The 15,506-nt window shown below is 40.1% G+C and overlaps 1 pseudogene; it reads left to right on the forward strand.

The window, feature by feature from the left end:
- Positions 1-4,421: 4,421 nt before the first annotated feature.
- On the forward strand, positions 4,422-5,112 carry LOC132237591 (ferritin heavy chain-like; annotated as a pseudogene).
- The last annotated feature ends 10,394 nt before the right edge of the window (positions 5,113-15,506 follow it).

Raw genomic sequence — 15,506 nt, forward strand, 5'->3', positions numbered from 1 at the left:
TGTCACTATTTGGGGACTTTTATGGTTTCATATAAATTTTCAGATTATTTGTTCTAGTTCTGTGAAAAAATGCCATTGGTATTTTGATAGAAATTATGTTGAATCTATGGATTGCTTTGGGCAATATGGACATTTTAATAACGTTTATTCTTCTCATCCATGAGTACAGTAGTATATGCTTCCATTTATTTGTATCTTTTCCCATTTCTTTCTTCAGAGTCTTATAATTTTCTGAGTATAGGTATTTTACCTCCTTGTTTAAATTTATTCCTAAGTATATTTTGAGACTATTGTAAATGGGGTATGTGCCTTATATTTTAAAATAATTGATCCTAGAATTATATTTTTTCTGTTCTCATCTACTTATTCTTTGACTTTGGTGCCCCTTCTTATTTATAGGATCCAAATGCCAATAATTATAATAACCATTTGTTTTCACTATACACCCTCTTACCCTTACAGTTTTATTCATATGCTCTTCTATTTAATATTAATAAAAGCACTAGTAGGTTATTATTGTCTCACTTTTTAAATAAGAGAGGTAATGCAAATTGTAAAACATTTCACAGATATAAACAAGGTAGGGACTTGATTTTAGATCTTCTTAGCTTCAAATCTTATGCTGTGTATTGTTTGTTTTACTGGACTCTCCTGCTTTCTGCTGAAAAATATGTGTTACAGAAGTATTTGATCTTCTTTGACCTTCTCCTGCTGGAGATATATTATCTGAGTACATTCCCTTGCAGTTCACAAACCTTGATTTAATCAGATGAATTCGATATGGGAAAAGACCTTTTAGGTCAGGGAATACAGCTTCCTGCCAAAAATAGAATTCTTCCTTTAAAAGCATTTATTGCTCCAAACACACTTATAATAAATATCATATTTTCCTATTGCATGGCCCCTACGAAGCCATCCTGCCAATATCCAGGATTGCCACGTGAATACTATCAACTATTTCCCACCTTCCAACACAAGCCTCCTGCAGCTACAGTACCCCACTCTCCCACTGCTCTGCTTACCAGATGGAAATATTCTGCCATTTCTATTTAGAAGGATTGTTCCTTCAGTGGCTGAGCTGACATTTGATTCCAGGGGAACAACAAGGTTAACAGAAACTTTCTATCAGCAAAAGACTTTGACAAAGAACAAAGAGGCCTGACTCCTCACCTAATGAGAGGCTAGGAACTCTCAGGAGCCCTGTTAGCAATCACATTTCTGGCAAGCACTTGCTCCTAAAGTTCTTTCAGAAAGAGGTGTGGGGAAAGGGCCCATGTAAGCCTCCTGGTCCTCATGGCATCATTGGCTAGCCCGTTGAAACAGTGTAAGTCAGTGAAGGGTTCCTATGGAGAAGAAAGTTCTAGCTCCCTTTGATTTTCTCCCAATTGTTACAAGAACTCTTTCACTGGGCCATAACCACACAAATTACACTGAGAGCCAGTTTGTATTGTGTCCCAAGCAACTTCTTCCAGGATGAGGGTAGCTCAAGCTTGTGCTAGGAAATGAACTCAAAGTCAAAATAGCAGAATCCACCACTAGGATCTCTTAATTAAGCAAGACATTTACAAAAAGGTACTGGAGATTTAGAAGACTTTTTAAAGCTTGCAGTAATGTTAAATACACACTCTAGCTTAGCTCACTGAACTTGACAGGAATACTAAGTCAACTTGGTGGGGGTGAATCACTTAGGTGATGCTGATCTGCACGGAGATAGCAGCAAAGATCACAGAAAGCAAAAGCCAGAATTGGAGCACAGAAGGCAAGGTTGCTACCTCTCTATTAGTGCAACTAACAAAAGTTAAAGACTTTTCGGGAACATAACTGAGGTGAGGTGCAGGGGGTGATCTGGGGAGAACCCACACTTGAAAGTTGCCATACTGGGAGATACGAAGAATCCGTTAGGAGAGAGCTTGATGATAGTGCACAGAGCCAGACGGCCCTGCGTTCAAATTCTAAATCTGGTATTTACCACCCAAGAGAAGTAACTTGACCTCTCAGAGCCTCAATTTCACTCCCTGAAAATTGAGATGTTGTGGGGATTAAGTAAAATAAAGTCTGGAAGCACTTGGCACACCACTTGGTACACTCTACCTCCTCCTAAATGAAACTTACAGAAATAAAAGGGGCTATAAGTGGCGTGGCCATCACTAACTGTCCACCCACCAAACAGAAGCAGGTTCTAAAAATTTAAGCCAGTAAAGCAGAGCCTTGCTCCATCTTTACCAACCAAACCACCCTCTGATGACACTCTACAAGGCTGCTTGCTATCTCACTCACCTATTGCCCCCAGAGTCACATCAAGTAGGTCCTTTCTGTACACTCATGCACAAGGGTTATGCATGTATGCAAACAAGTTTAGTTTTAAAGTGGTCCCCTACACAACTCCTGACAAATGCTCATTCAATCTTCTCACAAGTACTACTTCACAGGGAAGTAACTCCATTCCATGTTTTAATGCTTAAAATTTTTAATTTGTCCTCATTTCGGCCAAAATCTGCTTTGTCCAAAGTTTCCATTCAAGGATCCCACATAGATGTCTGTGAAGATACATGAACTAAGTTTACCTCCTTTTCCAAAATAGTTGTTTTTTATTATTATGATCGTATCCCTAAGACTCTTCTCCAATGTAAATCTTCACCTCAACCCCCTATTCTCTGGTTTCACAACAAGTTTCCAATGACCCTCAGTAAACGAGGCACCCTATTGGACCAAACACCCCTGGTTTGGGGCATTCCCCTGTGGTGGTAAGGCCATGCCAACAGCACCCTTCGCAGCAATCAGTTATGCTGTTGGCTCCTATTGCTTGAGCAACAAAATAGAAGAGGACTAAGATTCAAATTCCAAGTGCAAATTCTCGCTTTCTGACTACTTGCATAATTAAGCAAGTTAGTCGATTCCTCTGGGTCTCATTTCTCCATTTGTAAAATAAGCATGTTGCTATTAGACAGTCTCTAAGATCTCTTCATCTTTCCCCAGGAGTACTAGGAGTCATTCTATTGTACTATGTTGCATATTCGTTTTACTGATGAAGAAACTGATTCAGGGCAGTCGTTTAATCTGCCCAACATCATAGAGTTCTAGGATTCTAGCAAGCACCCTTTTGAGTTGCTTTTCCCCAACTCAAAACAGCAACCCCTTGACCTTGTTCAGTTCCCTTGCATCATCCATCTCTCCTCGGCTTCTGCACACAAGACTACTGAGAACCTTCTTAGCCTAGAAAATGTCTGCCCCTGGGGAACCTCCACTAGCTACTCCATTCTGTTCCTTCTCTTTCCCATCTGCTCCTCTATTTGCATCTCACCATTCACTTGTCTCTTTGTCCCCTGACAATCAGGCTTGTTTTCCTGCACTTTACTGAAGTTGGTCTCTCAGCCAGTAGACTCAAGAGCCTTATCAGACTCATTCTCATCATTGACCTCTCTGACCCCATTTCCTTCTCCTCTGGGTTTTCCTCAAGTTTTGATTTGAATTCCCCTCCTTTTTAGAAAGCTTCCGCTCTCATCTCTACATAAATGGTTCCCAAATCTCATAATTTCCCCTAATGTTCAGACATATATAACAGGATTACTCATTCTGATACTAACTCAGATGGACAACCCTTGCATTTTTCTCTTTATTTTATTCCAAACAGATACCTTGGCCCTTGGAAATCCCATGGAGAATTCTGCTGTATGGAAATCCGAAGGCCCTTCAGCCCCTGCTCAAGTCTAACCTCATTTGCCAATACACCCTACTAGACAGAAATTCCAACCAAAAGCTGTAGGCAGGCCTGTGGTAACCTTTGTCCAAAGCACTATTAACAGCTAAAAAACTATAATCAGGTAAATGTCCACCGTTATATTTAGCAGGAGGTCAGAGAGCTAACAGGCATTTTGCCAATCTCTCATAAAAGTACAAAAATATTCCCTTTTCATCTAGAAGAAGAATTGATAAAGTTTAAGAGGAGGTCTGGTTACCTAGAGGTGTAAATAAATACTGTATGGTTTGTTTTAGAGCTGAGAACATTTTTTAGAATCCTTATCCATTTGCATGTTAGGGAAACAGTCAAAACAATCCATATGACAATTTTTAGTGCAAACAAGAATGTGCTGTACACGTTGCTGAACGAACACAGAAACACACCAAGAATAAAATGAGAGGAGGGCTCAACTGAGGGACTCAGCACATGTAAATAGAGAAGAAAAACCCTCTTCACTCAGTGATGCACTTGTGAACACTGGTTAAATGTCCTTCAATATTCTGGGAAATAGATGGAAACTTTGTAAAGATTTAGAAAAAATACAAAACTGAAAAACAAAGCTTAGAAACCCAGAAACTCCACTGTCACCACATAACCCAACCCCCAAAGTTGATATTCAATAAAAACTAAATCTTGGTCTTCACGGAGCGTGGCTGTGGTTTCCTGCTTCAACAGTGCTTGGATGGAACCGGTGCTCGCCACCCCAGCAGGCGGACCAGGCCAGCCTTCTGTGCCTCCTCACAGCACCCTCAGATCCTACAGACACCCCAAGGCCCCCACTTCCCCTCTGCACAGCCGCCTCTCCTTAGCTGCCCACCCTGACCATGACCGGGTGCACCTCCAGGTGCACCAGAACTATCACCAGGACTCAGAGGCCTCCATCACCTGCTGGATCAACCTGGACCTCTAGCTTCCTATGTCTACCTGTCCATGTCTTACTATTTTGACCTTAATGATGTGGCTTTGAGGAACTTTGCCAAATATTTTCTTCACCGATCTCATGAGGAGAAGGAACATGCTGAGAAATGGATGAAGCTGCAGAACCAATGAGATGGCCCAATCTTCCTTCAGAACATCAAGCAAACAGACCGTGACGACTGGGATGATAGGCTGAATGCAATGGGGTGTGCATTACACTTAGAAAAAAAGTGTGGATCAGTCACTACTGGACTTGTACAAAGTGGCCACTGATAAAAATGACCCTTATTTGTGTGACTTCATTGAGACTCACTACCTGAATGAGCAGGTGAAATCCATCAAAGAATTGGGTGACCACATAATCAACTTGCACAGGTTAGGGGGGGGGGGCTGAAACTGGAATGGCAGAGCATCTCTTTGACAAGCACACCCTGGGAGTCAGTGATAAGAGCTAAGCCTTGGCTGGTTTCCCATAGTCCCAGGGGAGACTTCCTGGTCACCAAAGCAGTACCTGCAATTTGGAATTACCTTTACCTTTTCTATAACTTGTACCAAATCATCCATTCAAGTCTTTCACTTGTACCATTCCTTCACATAAAGTAATTTGGTACAACACACACACACACACACACACACACACACACACACACACACACAACTAAATCTTAGAATATTTCCTGAAATTTTTTTCATTTATATTTTCTAGAATATTCATGCCTGGGTGAAGACAGTAGTTTAAAATCTGTACCACATGTGATAAGTTTTTTTTTCTTTTTTAAATTAGGTCATGTATAGATTTTTAAGGTCAGATTAATTTTTTACTTCTCTTGAATTCATTTTTTCATTAAGAAAACATATTCATGCCCTAGCTGGTTTGGCTCAGTGGATAGAGTGTCAGCCTATGGACTGAAGGGTCCCGGGTTTGATTCCAGTCAAGGGCACATGCCTGGGTTTTGGTCTTGATCCCCAGTAGGGGGTGTGCAAGAGGCAGCAAATCAATGATTCTCTCTCATCATTGATGTTTCTATCTCTCTACCTCTCCCTTCCTTGCTGAAATCAATAAAAATATATTTTAAAGGAAAGAAAGAAAACATATTCATGGTAATAGCACCATACTAATGAAGAACTTCCCATGTCACCTGCTGAGTTAGAAATCTTACTACCTGAGGTGGGCCTAGTTTGTCAGTCATGGAGTACATTTCAAATGGGGAAGTTGAGGGTGTTATGTATATGAAAATATTTTAAAACTAACCAAATAGCATCAGACCTAGTAGAAATTACAAAATATGTATCTGGCCCTCCTGGGGACAGAAAACATGTGAAAGAAAAGTGGTAAATTTGGGTTACAAAAGTAAGAAAGAATTTGTAATGTTTTCAAGCAGAGACATGAAGAAAGAAGGCCAGTGGGAACATCCAGAGAATGTAAGTGGTCCCCATCATCATCTTTCCCCTTCTTTCAGGATAATTCATGTTCTAGCTGTGCACATGGTCACAGAGAACAAACACTACATTTCCAAGAAGCTGGAGGCAGCTAGGTATGTGACCTTTAAGTTCTACCCAATGAGATTGAAGTAGAAGTGTCTGTGACGGCTTTCAGGAATCTTCCTTATGAAACTTTTGGTATTAGCCCCAACCTGCTGTTGGAACACAGATGTCATGGTTTTAATCCCCACGTCAAACTATGAGGACAAGGAGTACATCCTCAGGTTGGCAGAACAAAAGGCTAGAGGTCTCAGTCATGAGGACTTAGTGGAACAGAGCTGCCATGTGAGCCCTGGATTGCTGCATTCGTTCCCAAACTCTGCCATAACAAATTGCTACAAACTCAGTGGCTTAAGACAAGAGGAAGTTATTCTCTCACAGTTCTGAGGCTAAAAGCTCAAAATCAATGTGTCATCAGGGCCATGTTCCCTCCAGAGCCTCTAGGGGAGGAACCTTCCTTGCCTCTTCCTAGTTTTTGGTGGTTGCTGGCATTGGGGAAATGTAATCAAAACAAAATAGCCTCCCACCCCCAGAAAACCTCTCCATAAAGGTAGAAGAGAAAGGAACAATTTCATTATTGAATGAGCATTAAACCAAAACATGATGCCCACCACAGGCAATCTACTAAGAGATTGCGAAGACATAAAGAATCTCACCCTTTATGGAACAAAGGAGCTACAATCCATTGCATACATGCTCTTGAGATCAAGAATGACTAGTCCTCAAGTAAGAGGACTTGAAACTTCATTTGTCACGCACAGGTCATCTAGATTCACCTGGTAACTGGTCTGTGTTTGCTAATTGGCTTTATCCAAAGGGAAAATAAACTTCTCATGTCTTTATAGGAGGTAGTTTTGGAGCAAGGTGCCTGCTGAAGTTAAGAGCCTACCCTCCCAAAGAAACAAAGAAATGGGGAGACTGGAATGCTATTTTCCTTAATGATTGAATTTCAAAACGATGGCTCACAGGTCCTTGAGAAAGGCATTCCTGGTGGGCAGAAAGCTGGCAAGAAGCTTATTATGCTTTTAAAGAGACTTACATACATTTCAAAAAAGTAGAGAAATGCATTATAATTCAAAGTCTTCTAAAGTAAATGCCTTAAAGTAGGGGGAGTCTCTTATTTTCAGATGAAGCCTTTTATTTTCCATCTGTATTTGCATGTACTCCAGCAATCTTTGGCATTCCTCGGCTAATAGTTGCATTACTCCCAACTCTGCCTCAGTCCTCACATGGCAATCTCCCCCTATGTGTCTCTGTGTCCAAACTTCCTTCTTCTTATGAGTACAGTAGTCATTGGATTAGGACACAGTCTCATTCAGTGTGACCTCATCTTAACTGATTATGTCTGCAAAGACCTTGTTTCCAAGTAAGGTTATATTTATAGGTAACCAGGATAGGGTGAGGGGGAGTTAAGACTTCAACATATTTTCTTGGGGGACACAATTCAACCCACAACAATAACCTACCTACAAAACTGTATGATGGAGAAAAAAATCTAACTTGGTTAAGGCAGCATTATTTGGGGTCACTGCCAAGTAGTTCTGGAAGTATCTGGTAACAAATTAAAGACTCCCCACTTCCCCCCCCCCCAAAAAAAGACTCCCATCATCCTTTATTACATCAGATGAGCTCCTCTCCCTTGGAGTGCAGGAACTCTGGAAAAGATGCCCTGGGCCATCTCTTGTGTCACTTATCCCAATCCTCATTCCAGTTCCCCTTAAAGTACCAAATGAGTTGTAACCTTAAGATGTTGCCTACATTTTTATTTCCTCATCTAGCTGATACCCTGACATTGCTTTAACAAGAAAAATAAAACCTTTTAATTTCTTAATTACAGTGAAAGTTCTGAAAGACATATGCTAATTGTGGTAAGGCTTTAAAGAGAATGAGTTTCAGTCAAACAGTAATCAAGCTATCATTTAACAGAGATAAATTAATGAAGTTAAATCCTTGGCTCTTTTTTTAGGGAGAAGCAAGTGTTGAGAACAAGAAAGTTTTGTTTTTCAAAGGTCATATCCAGAATAATATGATTAAAGTAAAAGCAATTTTTGAAAAGATAAAATGGAAAATAGACTCAAACTCCTAAAATATTTAAATATTTAGAATTTATTACTAGACCAACTACTGAAATCCTGAGCATGCCATAACAACAAAACAAAAAGCCCCTTTGTTTGGGCCCCTTGGTGATTCCAAAGGGCCTGAGGCAGACTTACTCTTCTCGTTGCTATAAGGTTATAGAACACAATGCATGCCAGGGCAGAAAAGTAAAGGACTCAAAGTGAAAGCAGATCAGCAGAGGTAAAATGTGCGTGCAAGTCGTCCAGAAGGAGGTCATCTACTGCAAACAATGGGAGACGGAGCATCTGAGTTGAGCTTTCTATTGCTTAAGGAAACACTTTCGAAAGGCCCAAAGGTTTAAATACAAGTGATCTCAGATTTCTAGAATTCTACTGTAAGATCCAAAGAGATATAAATAATAAAAATTGACTGTTCCTCTAGAAATCATATATCCCAAATGCACAGAGAGGTTAGAGAGCAGCTGGGTGGTCAAAAAACCATGAGCAATGACACAACACACAGCTGTGGCAGAGATGGTGAAACTAAATGTATCCCAGGTCATCTTAATCTATCTATGCATTTCCCACCAAAGCTCCTGACCTTTTCAGGATTCCCACAACATCAAGTCATTTTCCAACCAACCACATTAAAAGGTATCTCCATTTATATAATAGATGTGGTCTTGAAAAAAAGTTGTTTTGAATTCAATGTATTATCAAGTTGCATTCCATTTTTAATGTACTAAATTTGTTTGCTTTCATATAGTAGTATACTAAATCATTTTGGAATGCAAACAACACTACTGTAAAAAATATAATTATCTCATTCCTTTGCTGTATAGGTTCAAACTATCATATTTGCATTTTGCTTAGCAGACAAGAGACACAAAAGGGCCTCTCCAAGAGGGTTTTTTTCACATAAAGAAATTAAAAACTCTTTGTGGCAAAAATAATAAGATTGTTACTACACAATAGGGATTTGGGATCCTGTAACTCTTGCATTTTACTTGGATTAAAGTCTCCAGGTGTCTTATTGTAGTGACCCAGTGGACTGCCATTCTTAAGTGCCATGCTAAAATCTCTCTGAATGAAAACAAACAAAAAGGCAGATGGAATTTTAGTGGTTAGAGTAAAAAAGGTCTTGTTTACTTATGAATACAATTGTTCTCAACATGTTAGATTAATTCCAGGAGCTTATTGGAAATAAGAGTTGGAAATCCTGACCTTCACAGTTTCTGATTCACAAGATATGGAATAAGACCTGAGAATTTACATTTTAACAAGCACCCCAAGTAATCTGCTACAGGTGATCATTAAACCGTACTTTAAGAAATAGTGTTTTAAACTTGAAAATTTTGAGGTTGCAGTTTACTTGTAATGAATGTGTAGCCCTAATTCTATGTCCCACCACCATCCCAGGAATCAGGTTATCTTTCACTTCCCACCACACACACACACACACACAGAGTGATTCTGAGTTTATCCACATATGCCTTCTGCCATGAACTGGCACAATCTGCTATCAGGTGGTAAAAATAATCTGGTGAGTTCTTGTCTCTAATAATTCACTATTTAATAAATGTCCTTAAAATCTAATTCACTTAATGTAAATATCTTGCTTTAAGAATTTAACTAATTAATTCAAACAATAATTTACCCAATCAAAGGAGTGCCTATGTATACAGTGGTTCAAGTAATAGTCTTACCCACAGAAACTCTTTGGTGATGAAGAACATTAGCAGCTGATGTTAATACACTCATACACTCTCATTTAAATCCTTGATTCCTGACCTTGAACTTTAATTGGAAATTATTATCAGCTTTTGGGTTTTTTAATCAAAAGATCATCTCATAATCCTGCAGGACTTGGAATGGTATTCCCAAACTGCCTTTGTGATACTAAAATTTAAAGTAGGTATATTGGAGAAAGTGGGTGGCAATTTTCCTTCATAAATCTGTCTTAAGCAAAACTTTACCTGCACAATCAATTAGTTATATTGAAAGAGTTTAACAACAAAATCAAAATAAAAAATACTATCAACCAGACTAACTTTTGGCATCAGAACATGAGAAAACCAACATGTGCTAAAATTCCACAAAGTAATAAAGCATATTCAGAAGTTTAAATTCATGAATAAATAATCTTTAGCATCCAAAAAAATCACCTTAACTGAGTTTTCAGACTCATAATTCATTTTGGTAGGATGAATAAAACCGGGCCCCTACACATTTCTGTTGAGAGGATACATAAGACAATTTTAACCCTCCAATATGGGGGTAGCAAAGTAATAAAATGTCTAGAAATTTAATCTTTGAATGTGTATTTTTATATAGCCTTAATCATCATCACATTATTACCAAAATATAGATTAAAATCCTGCTCATAGAATGGCTATAAAAGATAAAAATGATACACAATAAATCTAAAGCTTCTAACATGATTTCAAACATCTTAATAATACTAGTTAAGGTCCCCAAGACAAAAAGAGATTCCTGAAATATAAAGTAAAAGTAAGTAATATGCATGAATATTAAAGAAATTACTTTTACATTTTCATAACTTGCAGAAAATTTGTATGGAAGCCCAAAAACAAAATGTTATCATCTAGAAAATAAAGTGTTTTTTAAAAGATAGAATTGGCCAAATGACTTTATTTATGCCATTAAAATGTCTTCTGGTCTTTAATTTAGGGAATAGCATTAACAGAAATTATGTTTATTTAAAGCATCTCTAAAAATACAGATAACTATTTTGACAGAAAAAGTTATTAACATTCTATTAGAATGCCTCATGCTGTTTGTATTGCTACAAATCTTTAATGAGAAAAAAATCTATCCTATCGAATAATAGACAAACATGGTAATTAACCATACCTCCGACACACTTCCCATTGGCTAATCAGGGTTATATGTAAATTAACTGCCAACCAAGATGGCGGCTGGCAGCCACGCAGCTGAAGCGAACAGGAGGCTTGCTTGCTCCAGTGATGGAGGAAGCCAAGGTTCCCTGCCTGCTGCGGCCCAGCTCTGAGCTCCAGATGCAACAATGTTGCAATTATAGAAGCTAAACAAACCCCAGGTACCTGCTTTCAGCCAGCCGCGGCCTCAGAGCTGGAGCCGGCTCTCAGCTCCAGTGACAGCTATAGAAGGTAAATAAATCCCAGAATTAAAAAAAAGGAAAAAAAATGAGGCTGGGAGCTTCAGTCACCCACCAGCCTGAAAACGGCCCTCAGCCCCTCACCCAGACTGGCCAGGCACCCCAGTGGGGACCCCCACCCTGAAGGGGGTGTGACCAGCTGCAAACAGCCACCAGCCCGTCATCCAGGCTGGCCAGGCACCCAAGCGGGACCCCCACTCTGATCCAGATCATCCTTCAGGGCAAACCAGCTGGCCCCCACCTGTGCACCAGGCCTCAATCCTATATAGTAAAAGAGTAATATGCAAACTGACCCTAACAGCAGAAAGACTGGGAATGACTGGTCACTATGACACACACTGACCACCAGGGGGCAGATGCTCAATGCAGGAGCTGCCCTCTGGTGGTCAGTGCGCTCTCACAGTGGGGAGCTCTGCTCAGCCACAAGCAAGGCTGATGGCTGCCAGTACAGCGGTGGTGGTGGGAGCCTCTCCTGCCTCCTCAGCAGCGCTAAGGATGTCTGATTGCAGCTTAGGTCTGCTCCCTGCTGGCAAGTGGGCATCCCCCAAGGGCTGCCGGGCTGCCAGAGGGATGTGTGTTTGCCAGCTTAGGCCCAATCCCCCAGGAGCAGGCCTAAGCCAGCCAGTGGTCACCCCCAAGGGGCCCCAGACTGCGAGAGGGCACAGGCTGGGCTGAGAGACCCCCAACCCCCGAGTGCACAAATTTTTGTGCACTGGGCCTCTAGTATATATATAAAAGGCTAAGTGTCTGTCTGACGGGTAGCTATGATGTGCACTGACCACCAAGGGGAAGATGCTCAACACAGGAGCTGCCATGATGCACACTGGCCATTTAAAAATAAATGGGCACCACGGAGCTGGAACCAACAAACCAACACAGGCCCTACCACCACCCCAGAGCAACAGCCTACCAAATCACAGCCAATGCTGCCAAGACCCCCATGGCACAAAATGCGACCCACAGCCCAACCCAGCCCAGAAATGGTCGCTGTGGGCACTGGGTAATGATGTCATGTAGCAACGCCTGGCTTCCTCTCTCTAGTGACTAGCCTCCTTGCAGTTTCTTCCGCCCAGGAACACGACTTGCATTATAGCCAGGTGCAAACATTTTACACTGTAACCAAATGTCTGTGAAGCGTTTTCCCATGCCTCATCTCATTTGATCCTCCCAGAAGTCCTTGAGTAAGTAGATAGGATACTTGGTAGAATCCTACTTTATTTTCATTAGCCAGAAAATGGAGATTTAGAAAGTTTAGAAACTTGACATGACTGAAAAGGAGTAAGAAATGGTGGAACTTGAAAATGACTTCAGGTTTTCTCACTGCATAGAATAAAGTCAAACACTGCTGCAGTTGAATATTTTACCCTTTGTTCTCCATGTGTGATCTACAATAATAATGTGTTTCGTGTTGATATTTACTGCTGTGTTTCTGACAATCCTGAAAGAGAAGTTGGGGTACTTCACAGGGCTGGAAAAAGTTTAGCTAAATCAGAAAGCAGGTCTAATTAAGCAAGTTTATCAATATATATAAAACTCTCGCTGATGCCAATCGCATGCATGTGTTTTGATCTGTCATTGTTGATTGTGACTTTGGTTGACATTTCTATTATAGAGAAAGGGCGAATAACAATATTAAAATATTTCTTCTAATTAATTTCCTTTCAATGTGCATGATTCCGTGTACCGGGACACTAATCCTATTATAAAAGACTATGGTAAAAATAGTAAAAGCACTATAGAATGCATTTTCATTTACAAAAAGAGCAGGTACTATTAAACATGAGGCACAGCCAAACTAGCAAATATCTTGTTATATACCTTTCAGTCTGATTCTCCTTTCTGAACCACAAGACTTTAAACATAAACTAAGATTTACTCATTTTACCCATCTGGGGACCTTTCCCTGGATGTCTACCGGTATACTTGTAATTCAAAGCCTTATAAAGAAAACAAAAGATTGCTGGAGAATTATAGAACATGCACTACTAAGTGCATTGTGGATGCTTTCCAAATACTTGTTATTTAAGCAAATACTACAAAGGACAACAAAAGCAATAATATTATATATACCTATTAAAGTCTGGTGTTACTACCAATTCTTTATAACTGGAATATCAATAAAATCTTCATAAAATAAATAAAGTATCTCCTGAACCTGTTCAGGTCCTCTTCTCACAGAATTCATGCCATTACCATTCCCAAAGGATAGATTATTGGAAACACATTTGGCAAAAAAGAATGAGCCAAATGTCAAAAACTGAGAAAGCCAAGGAAATTGCAAGCATGAGGAGCTAATGCAAGGCAAGACAAAATAACAACAGGAGGTCAAGTGCAAGGGAAGCCAAAAGTTAGAGAAAGTCAGGATTGGAGATGAAGACAGACTGGTTGGTGGCAGCTCTGGGGATGCCAATTGTACGATTAGCATGTGTGAGTCAGCATGTGGCCCTGGAATAAAGCTTGACTAGTGAAGGAGTTAAATGTGCCCAGGCACCACCTTTGCCCTCAGGCTTCCTACCACCATCCAAACAGCTATACAGACAACAGGGAGAGGCAGCTCTTTTCCCAGTTGCATCTTTTGAAAAGCCCCTGTATAGTGGAGGGCTCCTTAAAGTTCAGCCAGAGAATCCCACATATAATTTGTCCTGCATCTCTGAAGGCCCACAAGTCCTACTGGACCAGTTCTCTTTAAGCTTCAGCTCCAAACCAGCTCACTTCCTCTAACCCTGTGGAATCCAGGAACTCCTGGCAGTTCCTGTTCTGGCATCTCTACCCTGATGGCTGGAGTGGATGGGAGAATGGACTGGAACCTGCTCATTGGCCCTGGCTGAAAGCAGTGAACACATGAATTAGGAAGCTGAACATTATAGAAGCAAGTGTAGGAATTGTCCTTTCAACCATAAAGGAATACCATTTGCTTTGTCTCATATGAGAAATAAATGGGTTGAATGAACATAAAGTTTCCTATCACGTCTAGGTCACTTATATTCAACAAAGATTTATCGAAAACTAATAATGGCCCAGGCAATATGCTGGGGATTAAAACCTCAATCTTTAGAGATTTAAAACATGACTAAGTCACAAACTTTTGTTTTGATTGGCCAATACTTGAGAAACAGCTGTCTTAATCCTCTGGGCAAGAAGCAAGGTTATATGGCATCCTGGTGGTTATTATGCTGAAGGAATTCAGTACCATGTGGGCCCTCCCAACCTCTCTTTTCCATGACCTCTTCATTTTTTCATAACTTTCACTTGCACCTTTCTTCCCCCGTTTCCTCCCTGTCACTGTCTGGCATCGTGTCCTCAACTAGCTACCACTGAAGAGTTATGCAAACCCAGAAAATGGAGCTCTCTTCCCTACTGTTAGAGAAGAGATAAAACAAGTAGGAGATTGAAAAATAGATATTTTTAAGTTATTATGAGAAAAAATAAATAAAATAAAACAGGAGAAGAGGCAGGGAAATTTTAGAAGAGTGTCAGAGTATGAAGGGCTTATTCCTATTACCACTAATCATCTTCAGTGCACACTTCTGAAGCTGAGTGAGAGGTGGGAGAGTCAGCGAGCCACATGCGGCTCTTTGGCCCCTTGAGTGTGGCTCTTCCACAAAATACCGACTTCTGCACATGGGCCACGAAGTTTCAATCGAACTGTACGTGCGCACCCACACGTGGTATTTTGTGGAAGAGCCACACTCAAGGGGCCAAAGAGCCGCATGTGGCTCGCGAGCAGCAGTTTGCCGACCACTGGCCTAGCAGATCCCATGAATTGAAATGTAACTAAGAAAATAATCCTGAATTTCAATGAAAAATCACTGAATTGAACTGCATTTTCTTGGAAGAGTCTGAATAAGTTTTCCACGAGCAGTGGAAATTTAGCTCAGCATCTATATAATTGCATTCTATAAGTCTTGTACTCAAATTTAACTTAATATATTAAATGTATATCTGTTAAATAAGAAAATCATGTGTCAAATTAAATTCCTTACAGAGGAAACAGAAGATCAATCAAAGCCTGTGACTCTACCAGAGTGGGATTTCAAGTCATGATGTTACAAATCAAGCATTTTACTATAAATATTAGTGTATTAATTTCATTAACATGTAGATTACTAAAGTTTTTTTACACCAGAGTCATTAAAATTGATTACATTGTAAG

The sequence above is a fragment of the Myotis daubentonii genome, chromosome 6 (assembly GCF_963259705.1).
Source record: "Myotis daubentonii chromosome 6, mMyoDau2.1, whole genome shotgun sequence".
Lineage (NCBI taxonomy): Eukaryota > Metazoa > Chordata > Mammalia > Chiroptera > Vespertilionidae > Myotis > Myotis daubentonii.